Source organism: Lactuca virosa, chromosome 9 (genome assembly GCF_052849685.1).
Source record: "Lactuca virosa cultivar CGN04683 chromosome 9, Lactuca_virosa_CGN04683_v6, whole genome shotgun sequence".
Lineage (NCBI taxonomy): Eukaryota > Viridiplantae > Streptophyta > Magnoliopsida > Asterales > Asteraceae > Lactuca > Lactuca virosa.
Genome location: NC_136434.1, coordinates 217,058,635 through 217,077,031, shown reverse-complemented (window position 1 = coordinate 217,077,031; position 18,397 = coordinate 217,058,635).

Below are 18,397 nucleotides of genomic sequence, written 5' to 3'. Positions count from 1 at the left end.
ACCTGATATCATCATGCTAATTGCTCCTCGAATAATAGACCCAGATGACTTATTGCCCCTCTTATTCTCTTACTGTGACTGATAGAATCAATTCATTGACCAATAATTCGCTACCGATCACCCACACCCGATATACTAATCGATCCAGCTCATACTCCACGAAACGAAAGGGTCACATCTCACCAGGGACCCATCCACTGTACTACTATCAGAACCCATCTGAACAATGAACTTTCAACATCCTGTCCTCAGACACGAGAAAAATGATCATACTCGCTCAAAAGTATCCTCTGACATCCAATAATCATAAACCACAATTTCCTTTCAAATATCCCTTTCAACACTGAGCACCAGGTCAGCTCCCGACCCAACTGTTGAACCTCCAACGGTTACCCATTGCGTACCCCAAAACGTCTCACTGGTTTCCTTCTCACAATAACTATCTCGACCCATTGTGACACACAAGCCACAAGGTTCGCTTTACTCCAAGCGAATACGACAATCCCAACTGAAACCATCTTACTCTCGACCTCTGCCGTCTACTACTCATTAGTTCCATGTGTCTCGCGGTCTTCCCCATCCCAATGAACCGACCCACATAGGTCTAAGACAGCAGATGACAACAATACCCCTTCAAAATGAAACCCATCTCTGAATCCGGAATCTCATTTTGCCTATTCAATACATTAATAGAGCCAAACTCAAACTCGAGAGTCTGGTCCGACATAGAATTGGAACCACTCGCCCCAATGAAGCACTTAACTCATGACTCATGACCCGCAACACACGCGTACACCATTTCTCCAATTCCTTCCAATATCGATAACCACACCTTAACTCAGAATATAACGGTTCCCGACCAATAAGGAGACCCAGTCTCACCCCTGGTCTGATCACCAGGTTCCCGAAAACTCCAATAATAAGGCTACCCACGCCTGAAAGAAAGACTCTTATGCGCCATGCTCTGACTAGCGGATAATGCGGTCTCCCCCCGTAGCATCATAACATTCCCTCTTACTAACCCGTGAAGGCTATGGCTCCCCACAGGCCTACAACACTCTCTCGCTGACTCATGAATACTAGGGCTCCCTGCAGTATCACAACACTCTCTCGCCGACTGATGAATACCACGGCTCCCCGCAGTATCACAACACTCTCTCGCTGACTCGCCATGGGCTTTCTCCATGGTTTTTCCCTGATAATCCAAAGTGATTACTCCCACTCGGATCCACTCACTCTCTTTTCACCTCATGATCTCATTCTCGAGTCATCACCCCACTAAGTTCACTATCGAATATTCCACAGTCCAACATAGATAGGTATACACACCCTACCCAGGTTAAGCATCACCACCTTGACGACAACGGTCATGACCAAACACTTTTCCTTGCTGCAATTCACATTCTCGGATACTCTCGTTTGATGACGATTAGTTGAAGAGCTCCCGCTGGAACCCTAGTCACTTGATGATCCACATTGTGACATCCCCATTTTCACAGCCAGAAAAGACCGGTTTTGTTTATGCTTTGTTTGAAAATCAGAGTAACATTTTAAATAAAAGTGTTGCGGAATTTGTTCCCAAAAGCAAATATGATAAAGATTTATAAAATCATTTTCGAAGAAATGTATTTCATTAAAAACCTCGGGATGTCATGTTCGATACAGATCAAAAGCATAAACAGTACAATATAAGCCTTACAACATTTATTCATATCTACAGGCCTATAATCCATAATCCCTCATCCAAACATCACATCTATGCTCGAGTGCCACTACCTGTAATAAAAGAAACAGAGTGGGTCAGGCTTGGGAGCTTGGTGAGCACATAGGGTTTTCAACCCACAATAAATAAGTTTATTAACTTTATCAAACCAAACAAACCCGATTACCTGTTCCCGTTATCCTCACTTTACGTCCCTAAAACATCTAACACAAGGGACCTAGTCTAAGGACTTTCATCGGGGTGACAACACTGCTTCGGGGGTTCCTCAGCAATTTATGTCAACTAAGGCAACCATGTGGGGGATGGAGTACTGCTGGTGAACACTAAGTTCAAATAAACACCTACAGGTGGTGAGCCTGCTAGCGTTCCACTAGACTATCTAGAATAGTTCGTGGTTGTCATCTATACTCCGCTAGATGACTGGATCATCTTAAAACATCGAGGTCTCTCATCATTTTATCACACATCGTCTATTACATCTACCCATGTTTTACCCAACACATTTGTAGATATAAAATATATATATATATATATATATATATATATATATATATATATATATATAGTTTTAATCATTTAAAACATGTATAAAATCGTTCATCCAGCATAGATAGCAAGTATACAGATAATATGCACACTTAGCACGTAATTTATATAAAATACTTCATATCTATGTGTAAGATGAAAGTAATTATGCACTCATCTGATAAGGTGGTGACTCGGCACTTGGACAGCACTTCGTTACTCTTAACACAATTTTCCTTTCACAAAACCTACTATCATTACCATTAGAGTTTAGTCTAATATTTACCAAGACTAATTAATAGTCTTGCTACTATTACTATTATATAAGCACGAAATAATATTTCTCAACCACTATATACAGACAGGGGGCAGACATAAAACACCGGAGGGAATGACCATTTTGGCATATAGCACTTCTAAAATCCAAGAACCCTATGTGGCCCTTTAAACCAGATTCCTCGTACCGTGAGTAGTTAAAAAGATATTATAACGACACTTATATAACTCATAATAATAGCCCAAATACTTATTATAAGTTCCTCATAACGTTACTATAATTAAATAAAAGCTATATTAAAAATAGCATATGCGTAGCTCACTTACAGCGGGTTTTTTTTAAAAACCGGGCTTCGTCGGAGCAACGTTTCCGAGCCGAAAGCTCTTCTTTTTTTTCGGGGCTTCAGGAGCCTCGGGGCTTCCTTCGGATGCTTGGGGGTTTGCCTAGGCTTAGGAGGGGTTAGGGAGGTAGTGAGAGAAAGTAGAGAGAGAAAGAAGTGATGGAAGGGGTGAGAAAGTTGGCTGCCCTCGCAGCCCTTTTATAGGCTGGTCCTCGGATGTACGTTGGGCGTACAGGACTTCGTACACGGGGCGTAGTGGCTTCATACATGACACGCGTTGGAAAAGGGATGGGTCATCGTGGCGCTCTTCGATCCAAGCGTTGTGAGTTCGTTGGGCGTAACCGAGCTCGGACGCGGCGCATACACGTCATGATGGGCGTAAACTTGGATTACGCGGGGCGTAGCCAGGCCAGCTGTCACCCATCCGAAGCAAAGCGTGGGCAACAAGGGACGGCTGAGATGCGGCCACGTCATCAGTTTCACAAATTGCACACTCAACTTCTAAAATTCGTAACTTTCGCATATGAGCTCCGTTTTCGACGTTCTTTATATCCACGCGTAGGCGGGACTGTACTCTATAACTTTCGTTTAGACTCCGTCGACTAATTTTGATTCTATTTTTAAAGTTATATTTTTAGCAGGCCCGAGACAGGATTGGTCTGTTAAAAATTCATAACTTCTTCATCCGACGTTCGTTTTCGTCTGTATTTTTATCGTTACGCTACTATTAACGAGATCTTCGATAATAGTTTAGGTTGTGTCAGCTAAAAACCGCTCGATCTAATATTCGAGTTTCGGGCTGTACACTGCTGAGCCGAAACTTCGAAAAATCATAACTTCCTCGTACGAAGTCAGATTTGGGCGTTCTTTTTATGGGCGCTCTCGGTTTAACGAACACTACGAATTTCGTTTGGATCGCCAAGGCTAAATATTTCTCTATTGTAAATTCACGATTTACGTCACGCAGCGTCGTGCCGATTCTGTCGCGAAACTTCGACAGGTCATAACTTCTTCGTTATAACTCGGATTTCGGCGTTATCTATATGTCCAGAATCCTTGTCACGACCACTACCACTTCATGTATTGATATCGGGTTTATTCAAACCTTTGTTTTTTTACGCTTATTTTTATCCTTTATTTATTATACATTTATAAGTAAGTAATAAGCACATAAAGACACATAATTCACATAATACTCAAATAGTTCATCTTTATTTCTTCAAAAAGACTTACAATAGTTGACCTAGACTATTACATCATCTACTAATGCTTAGCCCCGAAACATGGGCGTTACAATTCTCCCCCCCCCCCCCTTAGGATGATTCCGTCCCGGAATCATGCATCAGCAAACAGATGTGGATAGCGACTCATCATGTCACTCTCTGTTTCCCAAGTGAGATTCAGCCCATTCCAATGTTTCCAACGAACTAGCACTAAGTCGACCATATTGCGTCGTAACTTCTTCGTCTTATGGTCAATGATTGCCTCGGGCTCTTCGATTAGCCTCTTATTCTCATCCATCCTTAACTCTGAGATTGGAATTATGTCTGTAACTTCTCCCGTGAACTTTCTCAAATAACACACATGGAAAAGTGTTATGAATACCATCTACTACTTCTGATAATTCCAGCTTGTAAGCTTGGTTCCCAATCATTTGCAGAACTTTGAATGGTCCAATAAAACCTTGGACTCAACTTTCCTCGTTTCCCGAATCTTATAACTCCCTTCCACGGTGAGACTTTAAGCAAAACCGAATCCCCAACTTCGAAGGTCATCGGTCGTCTCTTCTTATCAGCATAGCTCTTTTGACGATCCTAAGCTGGTAACATCCTTTTCCTGATCACCTTTAGCTTTTCAGCAGCCTCATGGACTATCTCGGGGCCCATAAACTGCTTTTCTCCGGCCTCAAGCCAACAAGACGGCGTACGACGCCTCTGTCCGTACAAAGCTTGATAAGGTGCCATCTTGATGCTCGAGTGGAAACTGTTATTGTAGGAAAACTCTACCAGAGGTAAGTGCTCATCCCAGTTCCCTTGGAACTCTAGGGTACATGCTCTCAGCATATCTTCGAGTGTTTGTATCGTTCTTTCGCTCTGACCAGCAGTCTGTGGATGGTAAGCGGTACTCAAACACAACTTTGTACCCAATTCCTCTTGTAGACTTCTCCAAAATCTTGAGGTGAAACGACTATCACGATCTGATACAATCGTTAGAGGAACACCGTGAAGTCTCACAATTTCCTTCACGTAAGCATTTGCGAGCTTATCCATAGACCATTTCTCATTGGCTGCTATGAAGTGTGCACTCTTAGTAAAACGATCCACGACTACCCAAATCATGTCATGACCGTTCTTCGTTCTGGGCAGTTTAGTCACAAAATCCATGGTGATGTATTCCCATTTACCCATGCTACAGGTAAAGGTTCTAAACTCCCATACGGTTTCTGATGTTTTGCCTTAACACTTGCACAAGTTACACATTCGGCCACATACTTCGCAACATCGAGCTTCATCGTCGGCCACCAGTAATAGGGTTTCAGGTCCCTATACATTTTAGTGCTACCGGGATGAATCGAGTACATGGTCTTGTGAGCTTCTTCCATCAGAATATCTCTTATTCCCCCCGTCTTAGGTACCCAAATTCTATCTTGGAATACCTTCAGTCCTTGACTGTTTGTACCGAACTCCAACATTTTACCTAAACGTTCTCCCTTTCGATCATTCTTCTCTGAAGCTTCTTCCTGAGCTTTCTTTATGTTTTCCACAATTGTCGAGACAACTTCGATTCTCAACGCTCTTGGCCTTTTTCTTTCAAGGTTGACTTTCCGACTGAGAGCGTCAGCGACAACATTGGCTTTACCAGGGCGGTAAAGTATCTCACAGTCGTAGTCCTTGAGCAATTCCAGTCAGCGTCGTTGCCTCATATTCAATTCCTTCTGATTAAAGAGATACTGGCGACTCTTATGATCAGTGAAAAGTTTACACTTCGTGCCATAGAGGTAATGCCTCCATATCTTTAAGGCAAATACTACCGCTGCCAACTCCAAATCGTGAGTGGGGTAGTTCTTTTTATGCTCCTTCAATTGTCGAGATGCCTATGCTATCACCTTTTCTCTTTGGGTCAGAACACAACCCAACCCGACCCCAGATGCGTCACTATATACCGCGAAGTCTTCAACTCCATCGGGTAGAGAAAGAATCGGTGCTTCACATAACTTCTTCTTTAGCTTCTCGAATGCTTCTTCATTCTTCTCACTCCAAGTATAAGTAGCTCCTTTGTGGGTTAAAGTTGTTAATGGAGCAGCTATCGAAGAAAAGCCTTGGATGAACCTTCGGTAATATCCAGCTAATCCCAAAAAGCTTCGAATCTCCACGGGGACTTTTCGGTCGTTCCCACTTCATCACAGCTTCGATCTTTGCTGGGTTAACCATTATTCCCTCCTGGTTAACCAGATGACCCAAGAATTGGACTTCTCGGATCCAAAAATCACATTTGGAGAACATTGCATACAGCTTCTCCTTCTTCAGGACTTCTAAGACTTCTTGCAAGTGTCTGCCATGCTCCTCCTGGCTTTTCGAGTAAATCAAAATGTCGTCTATGAACACTATCACGAATTTATCGAGGAATGGTTTACAAACCCTGTTCATCAAATCCATGAATGCTGCTGGAGCATTGGTTAGTCCAAACGACATAACCAAGAACTCATAGTGTCCATATCTAGTTCTGAATGCAGTCTTCTCAATATCCTGCTCTCTCACCTTCAGCTGATGATATCCTGGCCTAAGATCGATCTTTGAGAAATAGCTCGAACCTTGCAGTTGATCGAATAGGTCATCAATCCTTGGTAATGGGTACTTGTTTTTCACCGTTTCCTTGTTCAGCTCTCTGTAATCTATGCACATTCGCATGCTTCCATCTTTCTTTTTCACGAATAACACCGGAGCTCCCCAGGGTGATGAACTCGGTCTAATGAAACCGTTGTCCAACAACTCCTGAAGTTGTGTCATGATCTCTTTCATCTCTGTTGGTGCTAATCGGTATGGTGCTTTCGTTATTGGTGTAGTTCCTGGTAACAAGTCTATTCGAAACTCTACTTGTCTATCAGGTGGTAATCCAGGAAGATCTTCGGGAAAGACTTCCGGATAATCACACACGACCGGTATATTTTGTACCTCCTTCTTTTCCTTCTTAGCATTGATAACAAATGCCAAATATGAAGCACATCCCTTGGACAAACATTTTCTGGCTTTCATCAGGGAGATGATTCCATAATTTACTCTGCGTTTGTCCCCGTACACCATAAATGACTCTTTTCCAGGTGGGTTTACCCTTACTATCTTCTTCCTGCAAAGAATCTCAGTATCGTTGGCGCTAAACCAATTCATTCCCAGAACGATGTCAAAACCGTTCAACTCTATGGGTAATAGCTCTTCGTGGAATTCGTTTCCGTTTAGGTCGATGACGATGTTCCTAATATGATCACTAACAGGTACAAACTTGCCACTGGCAACTTCCACAATTAGGGCATCATCAAGTTTTTCTACAGGTAATGCTAATTTTCCTCCAAATCTATGCGATACAAAGGAGTAATTTGCTCCGGAATCAAACAGTATACTGGCAGGTAAACCATTTACAATAAAGATACCTGAAGCGACATTTGCTGCCTCCTTTGCAGCCTCGAGTGTCATCTGGAAGGCTCTCACCTTTGGTTTCAGTGGGACATTGGGCCTTGTCGCCTCGTTCTTCTTCGGGAAATCCTTCGCAATGTGCCCTTCCTGGTTACATCCATAGCACACCCTTTTGTTGGCGGTGCACTCATTGGCGTAATGCCCTGTCTTCCCACACTTATAGCAGGTCACCTCCTCGCTACACTTCCCGAAGTGTTTCGTCTTGCACTTCTCGCACCACTTCGCTTCACCTCCTCCTCCGAACTTTCTTGAACCAGACTTGATTTTCTTATTGTTGGGCCTTGCAGACCCCTCGAACTTCCTCTTCTCGCCAACCTCAACCTTTCTGGCAGCTCTTCCCTTAATCATATCCTCCATAGACTTGGCATCCCAGATAGCTGCCTCCAGAGTAGGTGCCTGACGCACTGGCACCGCATACTCCCATGGAAGTCCCTTCGCGTACTTGTCGATTTTTGTCAGCTCATCTGGAACAAGACGCAAGGCGAACTCCATCTTCTATGTGAAGTTTTTGGTGTGTTCATCAATCGACATGCTTCCTTTCTTCAAGGTTAGGAATTGATTCTCCAGTTCGAGCAGGTTTTGGGTTGAGCAGTACTTGCGCTTGAATTGTACCAAAAACTCTGCCCACGTCAGTTGCAGGGGCTCATTGGGGCTTAGAGTCTTCCCCAGAGTGTTCCACCAATGAACCGCGCCTTCTATGAACTGGCGCACTGCAAATGTGGTCTGTAACTTGCCTCTACAACCACACGTCATGAAGGCCAACTCCATCTCCGAGATCCGATCCATAACTCCGATCGGATCTTCCTTCCCAGTGAAGGTCGATGGCTTGCAAGTTAGAAAATCTTTGTACTTTCATCCATTCCTCTCGACCCCGTCATCTTGATTGTTCCTCCTAATCACTGGCGGATCAACTTGACCAACGGTCCTGCTGTCATTCCCTTCCTCAGACTGCCCGTCGTTCAGCTCGAGTTGTTCAATAGGCATCGTAAGTTCCTCTCGATTTTGTTGAAGTAAACGTCTTGTTTCCTCCATTTGACGATCCAACATCATCTGGATCATCGCCTGTACTTCGGCCATCGTGATTGGCTCGGGTGCAACTTCTACTACAACGGGTATTTGCTGAATTACTGGGGGTTGATTTCTATTCCCATTTGCATTCCCGGCTCCACTGCGGGTTCTTGCCATTTTGATCTATACACCGAATAAGGTGAATTTAGATCTTTATTTTAGGATAGATTTTTAAATCACCCTTATCACTCTGAAACGTTACATGCTAGTTCTAATATCGTATTCGAACGCTTAGAATCCTGAACACATAAGGTTTCCAGATCCGGTCGGCAACAGACCATAGATCCGAACAAATAACAACATATAAGGCATAAGCATTTAGCACATAAAGCATATTAGGCATATCTCCTAAAATAAGCTAGTGCACACACCTCACAATCATCGCTTAGCATTCTAAGTGTAAGTCTAGAAATCCTACAAATTCCTAGTTCGCTTAAACTAATGCTCTGATACCAACTGTGACATCCCCATTTTCACAGCCAGAAAAGAACGGCTTTGTTTATGCTTTGTTTAAAAATCAGAGTAACATTTTAAATAAAAGTGTTGTGGAATTTGTTCCCAAAAGAAAATATGATAAAGATTTATCAAAGCATTTCCGAAAAATGTATTTCATTAAAAACCTCGGGATGTCATGTTCGATACAGATCAAAAGCATAAACAGTACAATATAAGCCTTACAACATTTATTCATATCTACAGGCCTATAATCCATAATCCTTCATCCAAACATCACATCTATGCTCGAATGCCACTGCCTGTAATAAAAGAAACAGAGTGGGTCAGGCTTGGGAGCTTGGTGAGCACATAGGGTTTTCAACCCACAATAAATAAGTTTATTAACTTTATCAAACCAAACAAACCCGATTACTCGTTCCCGTTATCCTCACTTTACGTCCCTAAAACATCTAACACAAGGGACCTAGTCTAAGGACTTTCATCGGGGTGACAACACTGCTTCGGGGGTTCCTCGGCAATTTATGTCAACTAAGGCAACCATGTGGGGGATGGAGTACTGCTGGTGAACACTAAGTTCAAATAAACACCTACAGGTTGCGAGCCTGCTAGCGTTCCACTAGACTATCTAGAATAGTTCGTGGTTGTCATCTATACTCCGCTAGATGACTGGATCATCTTAAAACATCGAGGCCTCTCATCATTCTATCACACATCGTCTATTACATCTACCCATGTTTTACCCAACACGTTTGTAGATATAAAATATATATATATATATATAGTTTTAATCATTTAAAACATATATAAAATCGTTCATCCAGCATAGATAGCAAGTATACAGATAATATGCACACTTAGCACGTAATTTATATAAAATACTTCATATCTATGTGTAAGATGAAAGTAATTATGCACTCATCTGATAAGGTGGTGACTCGGCACTTGGACAGCACTTCGTTACTCTTAACACAATTTTCCTTTCACAAAACCTAGTATCATTACCATTAGAGTTTAGTCTAATATTTACCAAGACTAATTAATAGTCTTGCTACTATTACTATTATATAAGCACGAAATAATATTTCTCAACCACTATATACAGACAGGGGGCAGACATAAAACACCGGAGGGAAGGACCATTTTGGCATATAACACATCTGAAATCCAACAACTATATGCGGCCCTTTAAACCAGATTCCCCGTACCGTGAGTAGTTAAAAAGATATTATAACGACACTTATATAACTCATAATAATAGCCCAAATACTTATTATAAGTTCCTAATAACGTTACTATAATTAAATAAAAGCTATATTAAAAATAACGTAGGCGTAGCTCACTTACAGCGGGTTTTTATTAAAAACTGGGCTTCGCTGGAGCAGCGTTTCCGAGCCGAAAGCTCTTCTTTTTTTTCGGGGCTTCGGGAGCCTCGGGTCTTCCTTCGGATGCTAGGGGGTTTGCCTAGGCTTAGGAGGGGGCTAGGGAGGTAGTGAGAGAAAGTAGAGAGAGAAAGAAGTGATGGAAGGGGTGAGAAAGTCGGCTGCCCTCGCAGCCCTTTTATAGGTTGGTCCTTGGACGTACGCTAGGCGTACAGGACTTCGGACGCGGGGCGTAGTGGCTTCGTACATGACACGCGTCGGAAAAGGGTTGGCTCATCGTGGCGCTCTTCGGTCCAAGCGTTGCGAGTTCGCTGGGCGTAACCGAGCTCGGACGCGGCGCGTACACGTCACGCTGGGCGTAACCTCGGATTACGTGGGGCGTAGCGAGGCCAACTGTCACCCATCCGAAGCGAAGCGTGTGCAACAAGGGACGGCTGAGATGCGGCCACGTCATCAGTTTCGCAAATTGCACACTCAACTTCTAAAATTCGTAACTTTCGCATACGAGCTCCGTTTTCGACGTTCTTTATATCCACACGTAGGCAGGACCGTACTCTACAACTTTCATTTAGACTCCGTCGGCTAATTTTGAAACTATTTTTAAAGTTATATTTTTAACAGGCGGGGACAAGATTGGTCTGTTAAAAATTCATAACTTCTTCATCCGACGTTCGTTTTCGTTAGTCTTTTTATCGTTACGCTACTATTAACGAGATCTTCGATAATCATTTAGGTTGTGTCGGCTAAAAACCGATCGATCTAATATTCGAGTTTCGGGTTGTACACTGCTGAGCCAAAACTTCGAATAATCATAACTTCCTCGTACGAAGTCAGATTTAGGCGTTCTTTTTATAAGCGCTCTCGGTTTAACGAACACTACGACTTTCGTTTAGATCGCCAAGGCTAAATATTTCTCTATTGTAAATTCACGATTTACGTCACGCAGTGTCGTGCCGGTTCTGTCCCGAAACTTCGACAGGTCATAACTTCTTCGTTATAACTCGGATTTCGGCGTTCTCTATATGTTCGGAATCCTTGTCACGACCACTACCACTTCATGTATTGATATCGGGTTTATTCAAAACTTTGTTTTTTTGACGCTTATTTTTATCCTTTATTTATTATACATTTATAAGTAAGTAATAAGCACATAAATTCACATAATTCACATAATACTCAAATAGTTCATCTTTATTTCTTCAAAAAGAGTTACAATAGTTGACCTAGACTATTACATCATCTACTAATGCTTAGCCCCGAAACACGGGCGTTACACACATGCCATCTCATATCTCAAGTCTCAAAATAATCTGAAATTCATGGCGCCATACTCAGATACCCCGGTACACCATCATAGAACCTCACGATGTCTTGCTTCAACCACTGATCTCCTACTTACGGTCCTCATACTCAGATACCGCAATGCATCCTTTTAGAATTCTCACAACCGATCCTCCTCTCACACAACTCGTGACTCTGGATTATTCCAACTCTCAATTTGAAACGCTGAGGAATCGTCCATGACTCAGAACACGTTGACAACAATCCGAAACTCCCTCCTTTATTGCTCAAACCCATGCAAGAATATTCATACCGACCATGAAGTTGATTGCCCAATCAACTTCTACCTTTCCCAAAGAGCATATAACAACCCATACATTGAATCAGCATTTCTCAACCGCCGAAACTATCCTTACAAGCCAACCACCTCGAATTTACCCTGACAACCTCGAAGAATTTCTAATCACCATAAAGTCTCTGACAAACGGCCACCTGCCGTGGACACACTCATCCTTTCTGAATGCGTATGACATGCTCTATCTTGCACCGCAACTTGCCTCATCCAACAATAACCCTAGTCTCATGCATCCGTAACGCAGATCCCCATAACCAGTTCTCTCACCGCACTTGAACAATTCTCTGATTTTCTCAATAAAACACCCAGTTCTCCCCCACTCATGTTCGAACCATTTCCCATTGGCATACCACAGTCTACCCCACAGACTGGCTCGCCAGATGCACCAAATCTGTCTCATGAAACGTACCACACCGCACTCGATGATCTTTCGGATAATGACCAAATAACTCCAAGTATCCCGCGACCCAGACAAAAATCTCAAAATCCCCCTAACGTGACTGCCTCTAGGCATCTCGAAGTCTCAGACCGACACGCCACCGGATATCCCATCTGTCCCGAATTAGTCCTTACTCTCAATCCGGAAATAATGCACTATCACACACCTTGTCTCTGATTCTTCATCCAACGTTCCATCGTGTGGATCATCAAATAAACAAGAGACTCCCCTCTCACAGTCGATACACAACATAAGCAACGAGGCCCGCCGCCTCGATATACTCCTCTTAGTTCCCTGGAATTGCTGCCAAAAAGTATGCCTCACCCATGCAGGCACCCCCTTGCTCTCTTCCATCTCAGTCCCCACTAATGACTCTCTTCTGGTACAAGGTACTTCACAGTAGACATGCTGCTCAAATACTCTGGTGAAAGATTGCAACCAATGCTACCCCACAGGGTTTACCTCCAAGCTTAGAAACTGGAAGCTCAATATCTCTTATGCTTCCTACAAGAACGGAAATAGCGCAACTCTTGTCACAGAAAGTGACATATCCACTATTGGTCGATTGATCGACTCAAACCACAATCCTCCATAAAGCACCATCTCGACTCATCCCTGAGTCTTGCGACTCCAACTGGCATCTCACCAGTAAAGTCTCTCGGAAAATAACTCAGTTTCCCTCCCAAGGCACGCTCTATTTGAAGCTCGCTCGACATGGCCCCTCTGGCCCCACACTCTATCACTTCAGATCCCAGTCTAAACGATCACAACAGGACGACTGGAAAAATCGCTAGCACTGTCTGCTACGACTCATGGTACCCGAACCATGTTATCTCCTTCTCAATCTGACACAAATCATGGTACCCGAACCATGTTATCTTCTCTCAGTCCGACACAAATCATGGTACCCGAACCATGTTATCATCTCTCAACCCGACACAAATCATGGTACCCGAACCATGTTATCTTCTCTCAATCCGACACAAATCATGGTACTCGAACCATATTATATTCTCTCAATCCGACACAAATCATGGTACCCGAACCATGTTATCTCCTCTCAATCTACTACTTAGAACCTTCGGAATTCTCCCTGTTTCGAGTATGGGTCCTCTGCTTTCAGTAGTACGGGCCCATACTACCTGCCACATCTACCCAAACTTTCCACACGGATCGTCCCAGATCTCCTAAGCAGTTGCTCAACTTTCTCGATCACCAATCTCGATACGCACACTCGCCCTCCAGCGCATACTCTTCCCAAATAGCTTACTCATAGGACTCGAATTACCCACTAGGCTCCCCTAGGTTCTCACACTTCTCTGCCCTCAACTGTTGAAGAACTCCTTATGATGCCAGCAGTCTACCTCCTGAATATCGTCATATTCACTTGGTAGTTGACCCCCATCATCAAGATCCACAAAGCACAGAGCAAGCAGCATTCGGGCATTGAATAACCTCCACCGGCACTAACTCACCACTAGAGCACACAACTCCACTTGCCCTCCTCACAACTCAAAAGGAATCACTGAACTCAGGCTATCTCACCTCTCATGGTATCTAATTACTCTTCTCTGTAAACTCCTCAAATACTCATCTATCTCCTAGATTATCTCTCGACTCGGAACTCCCTCTCTAAGTGATTCCTGCTAGATCCTCTTACTCAGCACATACACAAGGCACATAACAAATAGCAATAACCCCTAGGCTAAGGCATCACAAATAAGGCAATTCTAGCCCTAAAATATGAAATACCTAGCATATCCTCTAGCATGCATAAATAACATCTCATAAAGTAAACAATTTTAGGTATTTTGGGAAATCATCGTTCGGGTTCTGGCTGATTGTACACACTGCTCCTTCTCGTTTTTCTCTTAGAAACTCTTACTCGTTTTTAGAAAAATCTTTTCTTTTGAAAACTTTTCTCAAATCCTCAGTTTGAGTCCATACATAGCCGAAGATGCATCCGAATCCCTCAAACCAAGGCTCTGATACCAACTTGTAACACCGTAAATTTTCAAACAAATTTTTCACTTAAAAATCACATAATTCTCATAACATATTTCACAAAAATCCCATTTATTTAATTTACAGAATACAACTCCATAATTATTTAGTTAACAATCCAGGATCCTCAAAACATAACTCTTTCTCAGGTGTGTACAATCAAGCCGGCGCCTTCCCGCGATTCTGATAAAAACCTGAAACACATAACACGTAACACGGTAAGCACAAAGCTTATTGAGTTCCCCAAAATACCACACACACAGAGCTCATTAGCCACTCGAGGCTATATCACTTTAAGACCCCCCGGTCAATGTGTTTCAGTGGGACCCTCCAGTCCCACAACTCTAATGGACCCTCCGGTCCTAACTCTGTAAGCTCAATATAATATAAAGCATAAATCACGAAGACATAATGCAGGATATCACGATACTCAATATAAGCACATAAGATACTCTGGTCACACATAGATCACTACTCATAGTAAGTATAGTGAGAAGACTCACCTCGAATGATGAACAACCCCTATAGATGCTGCTGCTGCACCAGCCTCTAACACTGGACCTAAATCCACAATTACCCCATTAAGATCTAAGTTCAAACCCTCACTCTTTAGGTCTAAAGGTGATCCACTAACTAGCCCATTAACAACCTGAAACTTATTGGGCTCACCAAGGCCCAATAATAAATGGGCTCTCCCGAGGCCCAACTCTCAAATCTAAGTGGCAAGCCCAACTCAAGGGCCCAAAGCACACACACACACACACACACACACATATATATATATATATATATATATATATATATATATATATATATATCCTCGGGTCCAAAACTCTATTGCAACAAGCCCAAACTCCAGGCCCAATACTCAAGGCCCAAAAATGAGACTTAGCCCAAAAGTCCACAGTGAGGTTACGCGGGGCGTACCTCCCTTGGTACGCTCAGCGTACTCACGAATCCAGATTGGCCATCGGGGACACTGGGGCAGTATGCGGGGCATACTGGAATTACGCTCAGCGTACTCCCCAGATTCACTCTTTCTACTCATTTGGTCTTAATCAGTTAAGACCTTGACTCAAATCACAGATCTGGATTCTCTAATAGCCCTTACTCCATAAAGTCAGTGACTTTAAGCCTTTGCATGGCTGATATGGTCATAAACACATAAAACACTCACTCTCATATCTAAAAAAACTCATTTCTCATGCATGGCTTGATCCCAACGTCCAAGGCTTATTTTGTTGAGTATATGGGTTGCGTCATTGGGCTTAGTTAGTTCGGTCCATTTGTACTCTTGGTTTAGGCCTGTCCAACCGGGTTTCATTTTTAGGGTTTAGTATATATATATAATGCATGCATGCATTATATTAGAGACGCGGATTGATTATTTTCTTTGATAGTATTGTAACCCTAGCACGCCTCTAAAGTAGAAGTTCTTCATCGAGCTCTTCTGAGGTGTTGTTGTTTTAATCATTCGACATTCGTTTGATCTATTGTGTTTGCTAGTTGATTTACTTTCTGTTTTATTTGTTAAGAATCTCATCGATCTAAAAGAGTTTTCAACTCATCAATTGGTATCAGAGCAGGAGGCTGTGTAAATCATACGCATCTCTTATGTTTGAAGAATTTTCTTAGGGTTTCCACTTTTATTGGATATGTTAAGCCGTTATTCCTTCATTGACGTTGTTCATAGATCTCGATATTACCCTATTCAATCTTTACAAGTCTGATTCTTAGCAGATATTTGAAAAAATTCATCATGTCTCACGAATATTCGCAAACCAATGCAATCAATATCTCCAACAACATTGGATCTACAACCAGAATCCCGATTCTATACACTCAAGATTATGAAGTTTGGACGCATCACTTTGAGGACTACGTCGTTGGTTCTGAAGACAACGGTTATCTTATCTGGGAAGCAATAACATTGGGTCCTTTTGTTCATTCTGGTACAAACAGAACTGTTAAGACTCAAAAGGAGTACAACAAACTCTTGACTGATGTGGAGAAGATTCCTCAAGACGAAAAAGATAAGTTGTTGTGTAACGTTAAAGCCATGAGAATGATTCGGTTTGCTTACAGTCTGATACTTTTCGGCTGGTAAGCCCATGCACCACGGCAAAAGAGATCTGGGATAGACTTAAAGAGTTGTATTCCACTGATGAAGATCTGGAACATTCTATCCAAACTCTATTGCTCTCTGAGTTCGGTGCCTTCCAACAAAAGCCAGATGAAAAACTTATTCAGGCATTTGATCGTTTCAACCATCTTTTGAGCAAGATGATCAAGCATGGCATTGGAAGAGAAGTGATCGAACAAAAGGTCACATTTATGAATGGTTTAAGATCTGAATGGATGGCTGTGGTATCAGCTGTGAAAGCTCACGAGCAATTTAAAACCTACTCATTGGCGAAGATGGTAGGTATTCTCAAGTCTCATGAAAGTGTTGTGACAAAGGAAGCGAAAGTGGTGTCTGTTATGGGATCCATGGCCCTTCTCTCTAAGGCGAAGAATGTGGCAGAGGATGAAGAAGAGTCAGAGATGTCAGAATGTGATCTGACAAGCGAAGAGTATGCAATGATGGTCTCCAACCTGAAGAGGTTTGATCGCAAGAAGTTTCCTATTGCCAAGAACCGAAACTGGCAGGGAAGATATAGTTCAGAAAAGGCGAAAGAGGAGATCAAAAATACTCCTCAGAAAGAAGAAGAGAAGAAGGAGAGTAAACTGGTAGGAGACTCTGGATACGATTGCAACTTCTGCCATGGCAAAAACCACTTTGCCAAAGATTGTATGTTGAGAAAGCTGTCTGAGAAGAAGGAGGGTGAAAATGATGAAGCGTACTATATGCGCAAACTGGAAGAGATAAAGAAGAAGAAAGCTACTAACAGTTCAATGAATGCTTTGATTGTGCAGGAGAATGTTGTGGATGGTGAGTTTGGTGGCGTAGAGGTCTGGTCTACAGACTCTGAAGATGAAGAAGTATGTAAACCCACACATGGCAAGGCATTTGTGGCGAAAGAAAAGAGTTCTGAGTTTGCTGGGAGATGCTTGATGGTGACAGCTGGAGTGTCAAATTTGAGGGGCTACTCAACCGAAGGCGAGTGTGATGAGGCGAATCAGAAGGAAGATAAGTGTTTTGCTACCAAACCTGTGAGCGAGAGGATCGATCTCTGCGATCAGTTGATCAAGAAGGTACAATACATTCTCGAATCACTTAAAATACCTGTAACAAACTATGAAAAGGAATTAAACGATTTGAAATTCAAATTTTCTAGTTTAAGTGGTAGTCTAATGCAAACACGCCTCACAAATGCTAACCTAACTGACCAAATTAGCAGGGTGGCATCCAAGAATGAGGAGCGAAGGTTGTGGATAGAGAAGACGGAGTTAGAATTAGTTAGGACGAGAGATGAAGCTATTTATTTGCAACGCGATAATTTGAAACTTATGAAACAAAGAAACATTTTTTGCTTGATTACTAAACGTTTATATACTAATATTACTCAGTTGCATTTAAACTGTGAAATCGGCAAAAAGATTCACAAAATGATTTTTCCCTTCCTAGAGTTAAAGGAAGACGAAGTTGATATTGATGGTTATCACTGTGAATCTATTGTTTCTTCAGATAACATCGCTAACGCCTACAGGGTTGGACTAGACAAAATCGAGTCCTTTATCAAGTCCAAAGACCATAAGGACATGCTTAAGAATCTTTTGGACGAGAATGATAAATTGAAAATCAAGACCGAACCATACAAAAATTTGACTCATTGAATGCCAAGTTAAGTTTATAAAATAAAATAAATGTTGAGAACACTTCTGAATTTGACGAGGACAGTGATATGAGTGAAATTTATGT